At 36.5% G+C, this 13658-nt stretch overlaps 1 protein-coding gene across 1 annotated transcript in view; it reads right to left on the bottom strand.

Moving 5' to 3' along the window:
• LOC122808900 (cortexin-3-like) overlaps window positions 1-13658 on the bottom strand; it is a 139609-nt gene that overhangs the window by 18375 nt on the left and 107576 nt on the right. The window lies entirely within an intron of this gene.

Genomic DNA, 13658 nt, shown 5'->3' with positions numbered 1-13658 from the left:
ATCTATCTATCTATATATCTCTCTATCTATCTATCTATCTATCTATCTATCTATCTATCTATCTATCTGTCTATCTATCTATCTATCTATCTATCTATCTATCTATCTATCTATCTATCTATCTATCTATCTGTCTGTCTGTCTGTCTGTCTATCTATCTATCTATCTATCTATCTATCTATCTATCTATCTATCTGTCTATCTATCTCTCTATCTATCACTTCAGTTGGTGGAAAGGTTAAACTGTTTATCTTACAGACATAAGGCACAGGGTTAGGTTCTCATCGTTGGTCATTTTCTGGTTATTGGCCAGGCATGTAATGCTCTTTATGAATCTAGTTGCCAGTTGGGAATAGTCAAAATTCAAAAAAGGTGAGGTAATTCATGTAATTCATGAAAATGAGACATTTGCCTGTTTCTTTCCAGTGCCATCCCTCTATATTTATCAGGACTGAATGCATTTGGAGTGCAATAGTAAAGAGCTTGAATAACAGATGATCAAGAGTTTAGAGCCATCTAAATGTTTTGATTTATAGCTCTAAGATAGATGGGTATCCTGTCTATCTGTCAATTGACTAAAGAGTGCAACATCAGGTATGCCATAATCCTGCTTGTAAATGTTTCATCTCCCAAGCTCCTTCCTACACTTATCAAGGGTATGAGAACTTGTCATAGATTTGGGATGCATGGCTAGGCTTAAAAAGGCCCTTGTGGTTGTTAGCCTAGGAAACAACTATGAACCTATGAACTTATAACTGAAGCAGATGTTATAAGAGATGGCTCAGTAGAAAGGTGAATGAATGGTTTAACTGCTGCTACCCACCATCCCTCTTAAGGAATAGAATGTGCTAATGCAGATGAGTCAGAATATACATCTAGTGCATGTAGTAACATAACCAGGGCCATCTGGATCAGCCTTTACTACATCTAGTGTATGTAGTAATATAACCAGGGCCATCTGGATCAGCCTTTAGTACAGCTAGTGTGTGTAGTAACATAACCAGGGCCATCTGGACCAGCCTTTACTACTAGTAGTGCATGTAATAACATAACCAGGGCCATCTGGATCAGCCTTTAGTGCATCTAGTGTATGTAGTAATATAACCAGGGCCATCTGGATCAGCCTTTAGTACAGCTAGTGTGTGTAGTAACATAACCAGGGCCATCTGGACCAGCCTTTACTACTAGTAGTGTATGTAGTAACATAACCAGGGCCATCTGGACCAGCCTTCACTACATCTAGTGTATGTAGTAATATAACCAGGGCCATCTGGACCAGCCTTTAGTACAGCTAGTGTGTGTAGTAACATAACCAGGGCCATCTGGACCAGCCTTTACTACTAGTAGTGCATGTAATAACATAACCAGGGCCATCTGGATCAGCCTTTAGTGCATCTAGTGTTTGCAGTAACATAACCAGGGCCATCTGGACCAGCCTTTACTACTACTAGTGTATGTAGTAACATAATCAGGGTCATCTGGACCAGCCTTTAGTACATCTAATGTATATAGTAACATAATCAGGGCCATCTGGATCAGCCTTTAGTACAGCTAGTGTATGTAGAACATAACCAGGGCCATCTGGATCAGACTTTACTACATCTAGTGTATGTAGTAATATAACCAGGGCCATCTGGATCAGCCTTTAGTACAGCTAGTGTGTGTAGTAACATAACCAGGGCCATCTGGATCAAACTTTACTACATCTAGTGTATGTAGTAATATAACCAGGGCCATCTGGATCAGCCTTTACTACTAGTAGTGTATGTAGTAACATAACCAGGGTAATCTGGACTAGCCTTTAGTACATCTAGTATACGCAGTAACATAACCAGGGCCATCTGGATCAGCCTTTAGTACATCTAATGTATGTAGAACATAACCAGGGTCATCTGGATCAGCCTTTAGTACAGCTAGTGTATGTAGAACATAACCAGGGCCATCTGGATCAGACTTTACTACATCTAGTGTATGTAGTAATATAACCAGGGCCATCTGGATCAGCCTTTAGTACAGCTAGTGTGTGTAGTAACATAACCAGGGCCATCTGGATCAGACTTTACTACATCTAGTGTATGTAGTAATATAACCAGGGCCATCTGGATCAGCCTTTACTACTAGTAGTGTATGTAGTAACATAACCAGGGTAATCTGGACTAGCCTTTAGTACATCTAGTATACGCAGTAACATAACCAGGGCCATCTGGATCAGCCTTTAGTACATCTAATGTATGTAGAACATAACCAGGGTCATCTGGATCAGCCTTTAGGAGAGTCTCTAGGATGGTTAAGTATAACATTGTTAAGTACTGAGAAATGCTAATATGTTTAAGATTTTTCATCAGGGCTGGCCGTTGATTATGTCTGTAGACCTTTTGAGGTGACTGTATAGGACAAACCAATGAAGAGGTTTTTAACGGTTGTCTAAGAAAAGGAGGAGTTTTATCCATGAAGTATATTCATCAGGTTCTATAGTTGTAAGCATTTATGCCTAACAGCATGCGTATGAAGACAGAATTCATAGGCTTTCTAGAATTTTGGGTATGTGATGCCTTTTTGAAGAAGTTTTAGGTGTGTCTATTGCTACATATATCTCATTTTTGCAATGTGTTTAGTGCTGCTGTCATGGGGAATTGCTTGTAAGATGTAAGAAATCTGTGTTTAATGCCATTCTTTAATTTAGGGTATTAGGAGTTACAGTGATTAATTTGGTGCTGAAATACTGTGAACCATAACAAAACAAAACAAAAAATAAACAAAAACAAGCAAACAAACAAAAAAAAAACATCATGGCTACTACAGAAATAAATAGTGTTTCACGTTATAGTAAATTATCTTATGTACTATGAATCATGCACATAACAGTTAGTGGTTTATCTTAATGCAAAAAATGTTTATCTTAATGCAAAAAAGTTTTGCTTGGAATACCAGCATTAAAAACAATGGTGTATTACTACATATCTAAACATGGAGTTACCTGCTTAATAACTTGCTAATTAGTTTATATGATAATTCTATATCTTCTAGCAATAAAACTAGTGTATGTTTATAATTAATAAAGCCATAATGACATCATATAGATGTTGTGATTATTACCAACTGATTAATTTTGTGTATAGTCAGCACTAGACACAATGGTATACAGATGTACAGAATGGAAAAGGTCACCTCACACGCTCTTGGAAACAGCACATGCATTCCCTAGATATGATAATTTTTCTAAACAGAGAATTTTGTACAATAAAATGTGTCGAGTGCTATTTTCTTAAATGTAAAAAAAATATTTGGTTTATTTGTGCCCATTACTGTAAAGGGGAGAGAAAAACCTGTCTATATTAGTCAAAGCACAATTGTTAAATAAAGGATTGAAAATATATTAACGAGATCTAAGACAAGCCCAGGCAAGGAGTGCTTGCCATTTGTAAAAATGTTAATACTCACTCTAGTGGCTGTAGGTGGGAAAACCAACCAAACTGAAGAACAGTCTTGGAGATGATGTGAAGATGGAAAATATTCCTGCCAGAGGTATTCCACAGAGTGCAACTGTTGTAGTCTGTTTCCCAGAAAAATAAGATTGAACTAAAGGTTGTTGTGTCTTTCGGCTTTTCCCAGTTAGGGGTCGCCACAGCAGAACTCTGGTCCGCTAATTAATCAATTAAGTAATCAAGTTTTGGGATAAGGAAATGTATATAACGGATTAGGTTTTAGTGTAAAGAGTATGACTCTGATGAAACCAGGTGGACTGGTGAAAGCGCTTAGTCTTGGACTGAATAAATCGAATTTTTGCTTCAATTTTGCTTCATCTTTTAATAACTGGTGCCTTCATTTGTTTGCATTGCATTGTGTTCGTGCCATTTGGTGAGATTCTAAGTTTTGGACCCTGTATTGGTTCCTTTTTTCTTTTTCTTTTGGGTACAATTGTGTCGATCCAGTGTAACGTGAACAGAGGCCAATTTAGAGGATGGAAAGCATATTACAGGAGCTTACTAATGTTATCAGTAAGCTCGTTAAAGTTTATGGTGAAATGCGAAATGGTAACCATTCAGACTGTAATGTTAGTCCAACGGATTCTCAGTTGCGACTTTATACACTACATTCTACAGATGACATCACCCCAGGGCAGAGGGAAGCCAATTCGGAAGTACCCAATTCGTATAGTGGAGCGGTTAGGGACGATAATGGAGGCCCTACAGAACTACAACGTCCGATGGGAACAGGACCAAGTACGTCATCAAGAGGAGCTGGTCGGATACAAGAACTTAGTTCCTGGTTTGAAGCGCCAGTTTTCGAGGCTCCAAACGAAAGGAGTACACCAGGATTTACTCGTAACAGCGTAAGGGAGGGAGAAAAATATCCAGCGTCGCTTCGGGAGCAACTATTCAGATATGAGAAGCTCTGTAAAAAATTCAGGGCTATACAACTCGACAACTCCTTTTTAAGCAAATCAAAGGAGTTAAGGCAGATACCGAGAGGTCTGCGATTGTGGAAGCTTCCTATGGGGGTGGAACAGGACACACAAGCGTTCTCTGAACTAGTATCCTTGTATGATAAAACAGGTATGGAATTACTTGATATCATTATACGCAATAACGAAAACAAGTTAATTCAGTTACGTGATGAAATCGAATTATTGCATACCAGTATTACATCAGATTTACTATTTTTTGAATATAAGAATAGATTTGATAAAATAGTCAGGAATATTGAACTCTTTGTAAACCAAAGTAGAAGGGTAAAACAGAATAAATTGACTAGAGACACTGCGGAATATAGTAACAAAACAACATATCCCCCTGGTAAAAACAATTATAGAAACAACTTTAAGAGAACAGAGACTGTGGGGACATTTTATAATGACGATGTGAGGGCATCGTTTCATATGCCGAACTCAGGGGATGAGGAAGAAGTTTTTTTAGAGGCGCAGAATATTCCGCGCAGGTCAGAGAGGCTTCTCAACAAGAGGCCACAAACCAGAGAGTTCCAACAATCATATTCCAAGAGGAACAGGATGCAACAACATTGATTTCAAACAACAAAGACGAGAACTTTTATATTTGTTTTGAACTTGGTTTTAATGTGTCAACAACTGATGAATTATACGTTGAACATGCTGAAAGAATTGACAATGAGAATGAAAGTTCAGGAGATATTATGTGCTGTAATGTTATGAATGAAAGTATTGATATCAGTAATTTTCAAGAAAATGTTTTAAATGTTCAGGATATCATTTATACTCACAAACCTGCTATGCATGCTGTTGGGGGGAGTGGTACAAAAACGACTGAAACTTATAGTAGTATAAATCAGAATGTGGTTCCATCATTAGATGAGACAATGGTACACAATGAAGTTTTGGATAACATGAATGTACATACATTAACAGAGAACATTTCAGGAAATGGAAGTGAGCAAATGTTGGTTCCTTTTAGTGAAATGGTAAGAATTGAATCTAATTTGAAACATGAAATTTTGAGGAACAAAGGATATACAATATATAACTACACTGGTTTGGTAATCGATCAGACTTACTTCGATTTATTTAGTAAAGGGATAAATTTTATCCCAAATTTCAAGCTTGACATAACACAGGTACTTATTAATTTGAAAATGTACACGAGAAAATTGAATCTGAAACTATATTTCTCTACTCTAGGACCTATAAGGGGGAACACAGACATTGGGACAAATACAAATGTATTGAAGAGGAAAAGTACATTTATTCCACCCTATAACAAAGAAATTAGTACATTTGAACAGATGGTAGAAAGAGACTACAGGAGAATTTGTGCGCATCATAGTCAAACTAAAGACAACTTAAATGAAAAAGAAAGAAAAATATTACATGATTTAACAATAAACAATGAGTACAGATGCATGCGTCCTGATAAAGGGGGCGGGATGGTTGTTATGAGTAAAATGGATTACAATGGACATATTATGAAAATGTTAACAGATGAAGATACTTATACAACAGCATCATTGCATGAAATAAACAGGGCACACAGTAAGATAGATATGAGATTGGCTGATGCCCTATATCAGGGTTCTATCAACGAAGATGAATTTGATTATCTAAGTGTTAAGTTTCCAAGAATGGCCAATATATTTGGTATACTGAAGGTCCACAAGGGTACTGACCAGTTAGAGTTCAGGCCTATTGTATCGGCAAGGGGCTCTAAAACGGAACCCATGGCAGCCTTTGTGGACCATTTTTGCAAGGAATCCCTGAAAGATGCTCCACATATATTAAAAGACTCTTGGCACTGTCTAGAAAGGCTTAAAGGAATCTATGAAATTGACACAAATACCTATAGTTTCTTAACTATAGATGTGGTAAACCTTTTTCCAACAATTCCACACAAGGAAGGTTTGGAACTATTTTATAAAAGCTTAACAGACAGTCAGAGCTTTAATAAGGACAAAATAAGTATTTGTTATGACCTTATGGAATTGATATTGACTAATAATTATTTAACATTTGAAGGGGAAATTTATCACCAGATTAAAGGAGTGGCAATGGGGGCAAGATGCGCCCCGGTATATGCCAACCTGGTGTTACTTGCATGGGAAAACAGCATCATTTTTCCATCAAAATATATGGACAGAATTCTGTTATACAACAGATTCTTGGACGATGTACTAATAATTTGGAAGAGTGATGATGATAATGTAAATGAATTTATGACCTATTTAAACAACTCTACTGAATTTTTTAAGTTTACCCATACATGGAATGAAACTGACATAAACTACTTGGATATTTCTCTAGTGAAAAAGGATGGTAAATTGATAAGTAATATATATCGAAAGCCAAGTTACTCTAACTCTATGTTACATTTCACTAGCTGCCACCCCCTTCATCAAAGGAAGGGGGTGGTAAAGGGACAGATGGTTCGTCTATCTAAATTAGTAAGTGACGAACAAGTATTTAGAAAAGAAATGTACAATTTAATAGGGTTATTTCTTGAGAGAGGATATCCTCAGGCTTTATTGATAAAGACTAAAAAAGAAATATACAAGAAAAGGAAAACTGTTTATTTTCCTATACTTAGAGGTAGCATAAACAATCTACAGCACTATGAGGAGACAACCAACACAAGTAATGAGAAAGGTGAACTTAATTTTGTTTTGAGATACAATGACAAAGCAAAGGAACTAGGAGACAGTATCAAGAACATATGGGATGTATGTATAGGTACACAAAATAGATTAATATTAGGGGAAAGACCAAATATAGTGTTCAGTAGAGGTAACAACATAAAAAATATACTAGAAAAGGAAAACAAGACATACAAGAGATCATACATGAGTAAATGTGGAAGATGTAGTTGTTGTAGATTCATAGCAGAAGGAGCATATATTTGCATAAAGGGATATCAACGTACTATACCTTCTCCAGGTCTGTGTAATTGCAACACAAAAAACTGTGTATATATAGCAACCTGTACGTCATGCGAGGCTTATTATATAGGCATGACTACTCGTAAGCTCAAGGAAAGGGTAGGTGAGCACAAAAGAAGTATTATGAAACATGATGAGCACAATGCTTTATATGTACACAGTAAACATTGTAACAGTTTCAGTAAATTCATATTTTTCATTGTGGATAGAGTAATGCCTTTTTTTAATGGTGACATAGACAACAAAGTAGCACTAATGGAAATGGAATGGCAGATTAGGCTAAATGCCACAAAGTTTCCAGGTTTAAACGAGTACGTCTCTTTAAAACCCCAATTGAAATATAGAGCAAGCAGGATATGAGTGAGATGGTTAAACATAATATTATTATTAGTTTTACATAGTAACACTGACATTTTTTAAACTGTGTATTACAAGTTGTTACTTGTTGTGCAATTTTCTTGTAAATAATAATCAAATATAATAGAGAAATGTGTATAAATGATTAAGTATATATGCAATTAATTAATTAATCAATTAAGTAATCAAGTTTTGGGATAAGGAAATGTATATAACGGATTAGGTTTTAGTGTAAAGAGTATGACTCTGATGAAACCAGGTGGACTGGTGAAAGCGCTTAGTCTTGGACTGAATAAATCGAATTTTTGCTTCAATTTTGCTTCATCTTTTAATAACTGGTGCCTTCATTTGTTTGCATTGCATTGTGTTTGTGCCATTTGGTGAGATGTGTAGTAACATAACCAGGGCCATCTGGACCAGCCTTTACTACTAGTAGTGCATGTAATAACATAACCAGGGCCATCTGGATCAGCCTTTAGTGCATCTAGTGTTTGCAGTAACATAACCAGGGCCATCTGGACCAGCCTTTACTACTACTAGTGTATGTAGTAACATAATCAGGGTCATCTGGACCAGCCTTTAGTACATCTAATGTATATAGTAACATAATCAGGGCCATCTGGATCAGCCTTTAGTATGTGCCTTTAGTACAGCTAGTGTATGTAGAACATAACCAGGGTCATCTGGATCAGACTTTACTACATCTAGTGTATGTAGTAATATAAGCAGGGCCATCTGGATCAGCCTTTAGTACAGCTAGTGTGTGTAGTAACATAACCAGGGCCATCTGGATCAGACTTTACTACATCTAGTGTATGTAGTAATATAACCAGGGCCATCTGGATCAGCCTTTACTACTAGTAGTGTATGTAGTAACATAACCAGGGTAATCTGGACTAGCCTTTAGTACATCTAGTATGCAGTAACATAACCAGGGCCATCTGGATCAGCCTTTAGTACATCTAATGTATGTAGAACATAACCAGGGTCATCTGGATCAGCCTTTAGGAGAGTCTCTAGGATGGTTAAGTATAACATTGTTAAGTACTGAGAAATGCTAATATGTTTAAGATTTTTCATCAGGGCTGGCCGTTGATTATGTCTGTAGACCTTTTGAGGGGACTGTATAGGACAAACCAATGAAGAGGTTTTTAACGGTTGTCTAAGAAAAGGAGGAGTTTTATCCATGAAGTATATTCATCAGGTTCTATAGTTGTAAGCATTTATGCCTAACAGCATGCGTATGAAGACAGAATTCATAGGCTTTCTAGAATTTTGGGTATGTGATGCCTTTTTGAAGAAGTTTTAGGTGTGTCTATTGCTACATATATCTCATTTTTGCAATGTGTTTAGTGCTGCTGTCATGGGGAATTGCTTGTAAGATGTAAGAAATCTGTGTTTAATGCCATTCTTTAATTTAGGGTATTAGGAGTTAAAGTGATTAATTTGGTGCTGAAATACTGTGAACCATAACAAAACAAAACAAAAAATAAACAAAAACAAGCAAACAAACAAAAAAAAAACATCATGGCTACTACAGAAATAAATAGTGTTTCATGTTATAGTAAATTATCTTATGCACTATGAATCATGCACATAACAGTTAGTGGTTTATCTTAATGCAAAAAAATGTACTAAGTTTTGCTTGGAATACCAGCATTAAAAACAATGGTGTATTACTACATATCTAAACATGGAGTTACCTGCTTAATAACTTGCTAATTAGTTTATATGATAATTCTATATCTTCTAGCAATAAAACTAGTGTATGTTTATAATTAATAAAGCCATAATGACATCATATAGATGTTGTGATTATTACCAACTGATTAATTTTGTGTATAGTCAGCACTAGACACAATGGTATACAGATGTACAGAATGGAAAAGGTCACCTCACATGCTCTTGGAAACAGCACATGCATTCCCTAGATATGATAATTTTTCTAAACAGAGAATTTTGTACAATAAAATGTGTCGAGTGCTATTTTCTTAAATGTAAAAAAAAATTTGGTTTATTTGTGCCCATTACTGTAAAGGGGAGAGAAAAACCTGTCTATATTAGTCAAAGCACAATTGTTAAATAAAGGATTGAAAATATATAAACGAGATCTAAGACAAGCCCAGGCAAGGAGTGCTTGCCATTTGTAAAAATGTTAATACTCACTCTAGTGGCTGTAGGTGGGAAAACCAAACAAACTGAAGAACAGTCTTGGAGATGATGTGAAGATGGAAAATATTCCTGCTAGAGGTATTCCACAGAGTGCAACTGTTGTAGTCTGTTTCCCAGAAAAATAAGATTGAACTAAAGGTTGTTGTGTCTTTCGGCTTTTCCCAGTTAGGGGTCGCCACAGCAGAACTCTGGTCCGCTAATGATTGGTAGTTGATTTTTACATGCCGTGTTACCATCCCTGATGCACAACCTTCAACGAAGGTACGCCCATTCACGCATGTCTCCACGCAGAAGACGCTCTAGCTGAGAATCGAACCGGACAGCGTCTTACTGTGAGGTGACAACGCTACCGCAGCACCACCACCACGGGTACTGGTTCTATATTTTAATTAAAAGTGCAATACTTTATTTTGTTTGAGTGATCATGCTTGTCTGTAGTTGTACATAAGAAGCTGCATGGTTTTTATAAAGAGTTTTGGTCTCATTTGCATTAATTTTCCATATTTCTGAAGAAGGTGTGCATTTTTGACAGAAATTATTATTGCCAAAGTGCTGACACCTAGCACTGCCACAGTTGAGTGTAACTTTCCACAGTCTTGTGGTATGATGTGAAGTTCTCTTTCTTCATTGGCAGGAATCCATGCCCTAACATGACAACAGTGGAGCAGTTAAGGCAGCTGGAAAGATTGTTGCCATAGCTAAGCTGATTGCTACCCACTGTTAAAGCTGCTAACCTGGGAGAAGGACCTTGAGCAGTATGAATAGTAGGAGGGCTGGAATTGAGCAGGCTGGGCCAGGATCCAATTATCCAAGTCAGCTAGAGTGCCACTGGGAGCATTTGTGGATATAGCAGGGAGTGATTACCAGAGCTAAGATAAGTGAAAAAGGATTTACTTGCTAGAACTAGCGATATATCAAAGGCACAAACTTGAATGTTTCATGGTTGGACATTTTTTCATAACAAAATAGTGAGGTCACAATTATATAACTTAAAGCTCATTCTTAATTTTTGGGCAGAGCCAGGAAGTCAACATGATAAGAAAAAAAATGATGCAAATTTTACCATTTGAGAAATTCAAAAGGTCTTTACTTAACTGCTTTAACACAATGTATTTGTTAAACTGCCCCCTACATCTTCTGAAAGTTTTGCTGTGCTAGCTGAAAGAATGTTATGTCTTGAAACTATGTATACATATTAGTATTCTAGATCTGTAACAAAAACATGTCAAATGTTGGTAACAAACAAAATCAAAAATTGTAGCAATATTCCATTTTAAAAGTGGGAAAAGGAGTCAGATAGCTAGATTTTGTACTAGTGATAGTAACACAGTTAAACCTGTGAGAACTTCAGCTTCTGAAAAAGCATGCTACTATGGTTGGGTGTGGGTAATGTTGGATTTACCCATGGTTACCAAACAAAGCCAAACGTTGCTGAATACAGCATTACCAACAACCAGCCGTGGGTTATTGCTATTATACAATGACATTATTTAAGAAAGAAATTACCTACTTTTCTTAAATAATGTCTTTGTATAACAGTGCTGTGGTGTTCTTCCATGTTGTTTCCAGATTTTGTTTTGGATGATGTACCGCCCATATGTATGGGACTTACTTTCCCACATTTACACAGTACACCAGTTATTTAGAAAGCAAGCAATGGAGAAATAAAGGTCTCCATTGGTATTTTTTTTAAAGAAAAAAACCCTGTAAACTGTGGTCAGTTTAGCGGTATGAGAGAGACAGGGAAAATACAAGGAAAATCAGGTATGTTTCTTTAGTTTTGCAGAACGTACCTGATTTTCCTTGTATTTTCTCTGCTCTCATACGTACCTCTTGACCTCTTATTTCCAGAAATGTGGACAAAGCATAAATAAAAGAGGGGACTGATTGTTAATGTTGCTCTTATTAACTTAGAAATCTGCTAGAATAATTGTGCATTGTCTGAAGGAGTCTGAAACTGAAATCCGTGTCACTATTTAGTGACTTTGTTCCTCAGTGATTTGTTGGAAATCCACAAATTTTATGAGGAACAAAGTCACTAAATAATGACATACTTTTCAGTTTCAGACTCTCTTTCCTTCAGGCTAATGCCTGTCTACCATATACCAATAGAAAAAAATGTCTGGTTGGTCAATGGTACTTTAGCAAACAGATATTTTTCTATTGGTATATGCTCGATTTACAACGGGCACGCTGGTTGGGCTGTCCAATCAGTGTGCCCATTTCTGAATGTTAATAGACAGTCATTGTATAATAGTGATGTTATACCTCTGGGGTGTGAAAATTATCTTCTAGAATGATTGAAATTCCATTCTGTTACTGGACAATTGCCAAGTAAATTAAATGCGATGCCTTACTTGATGATAGAGAACTGCAAGAACTGTAAAGTAAAGACAACAAAGTAACTCTTGTAAAAGAGTAATACCTGCTTGAGAAGAAAATGATTACTAACAAAGCAGAAAAAATGGTATACTTTCATGGTGATAAGAAACATTATCAAATTACTTGATAGATATACACGTTGGGTTTGACAAGTAGTCCATCCAGTTGCTGTCATTACAAACTAATCACATTGCTTGATATGCCCCACTTTAAATATCCGTGGAAGCACTGGGGAGAAAATACTTCTTTTGACAGAGAATCATTCAGAGAAGGGAGGGGACTCAGCATATAAATAAACCTACAGTTATACCTTTGCCTACCTCAAAAAATGGGGCAAGGACAACCAACAGACATATTTATTACAGTGTATGAATCTAAAAAGGATCAAGACATACTATTAGAAAGCCCTAAAGGTACAAAAATTTAGCTAGGAATATGAGAGGAATAACCTATACCAATTAAAGAGATATGTTAGAATATACACCTAACAAAACCAGTAGAAGGAAGGAAGGAAGGAGCTTATACACAAAAATATTGCAAATCAGGGAGTTAAAGTGTTATTCTGGCTTGAAAATGTTGCAATATATGGAGTTGAAGTGACTAGTAGAACTGAAGAGAAAGGAACACTTATTGAAATACTGGATTCTGAAGAAAGGAGGTTAGGAAGCATGGAAATTGTGCCACTTGTGCTTAATTCTAACTTTGTGTCCAACTAAAACTGAAACAGAAGGATTATTGATCGATTGAGAGCTTTATCATTGAGTGCCAATTGATAAAAAGAAAAAGTCGAAAACAACTTTTGGCATACCTCATGGTATGCTGTTTTGCAGGGAGGCAAGCCACTCATGTAGGGGAATATCCCCCCAGAGAGCCTGCAATTAAGTATACCTACTCCTAGGTCACACAACAGTGGAGCAAAAAGAGAATTCCACTTTTGGTGAAAGTTGTTTTGCCCAAACCTCCTTGATTGCTCAACACTTGCTGAAACTGCTGTCAATCAACTGACACATTCTCAAACAGAAAACCCTAAAATGGAGAATTTTAAGCAGCTGGAAGATGCTGAGAGGGAGAAATATAACAATAAGAAGATTTCATTGAGTAGATAAAGTGGGAAAAACCGTACCTGATCAGAGTTCTAAACTCACTTCTGTCAGTATGAGAGAGAAGCCATGAATAAGGGAAGACTCAACAACAGTTAACTGTAAGTAAGAAAAAAAATAAAGCTGAAAATAAATCCTTTGTAATGGTAGACCTTCCTAGAGAAGAGGAGGGTTGAGAGGGTGTTTTTATTTATTTATATTTGTTTACTGAGGTAGAGCACTGATCTCATGGACCACTTGCAGGCA

The sequence above is a fragment of the Protopterus annectens genome, chromosome 8.part0 (genome assembly GCF_019279795.1).
Source record: "Protopterus annectens isolate FY-2018-M chromosome 8.part0, PAN1.0, whole genome shotgun sequence".
NCBI classification, from domain to species: Eukaryota; Metazoa; Chordata; order Ceratodontiformes; family Protopteridae; genus Protopterus; species Protopterus annectens.
This window is presented reverse-complemented; position numbering and strand designations above follow the sequence as displayed.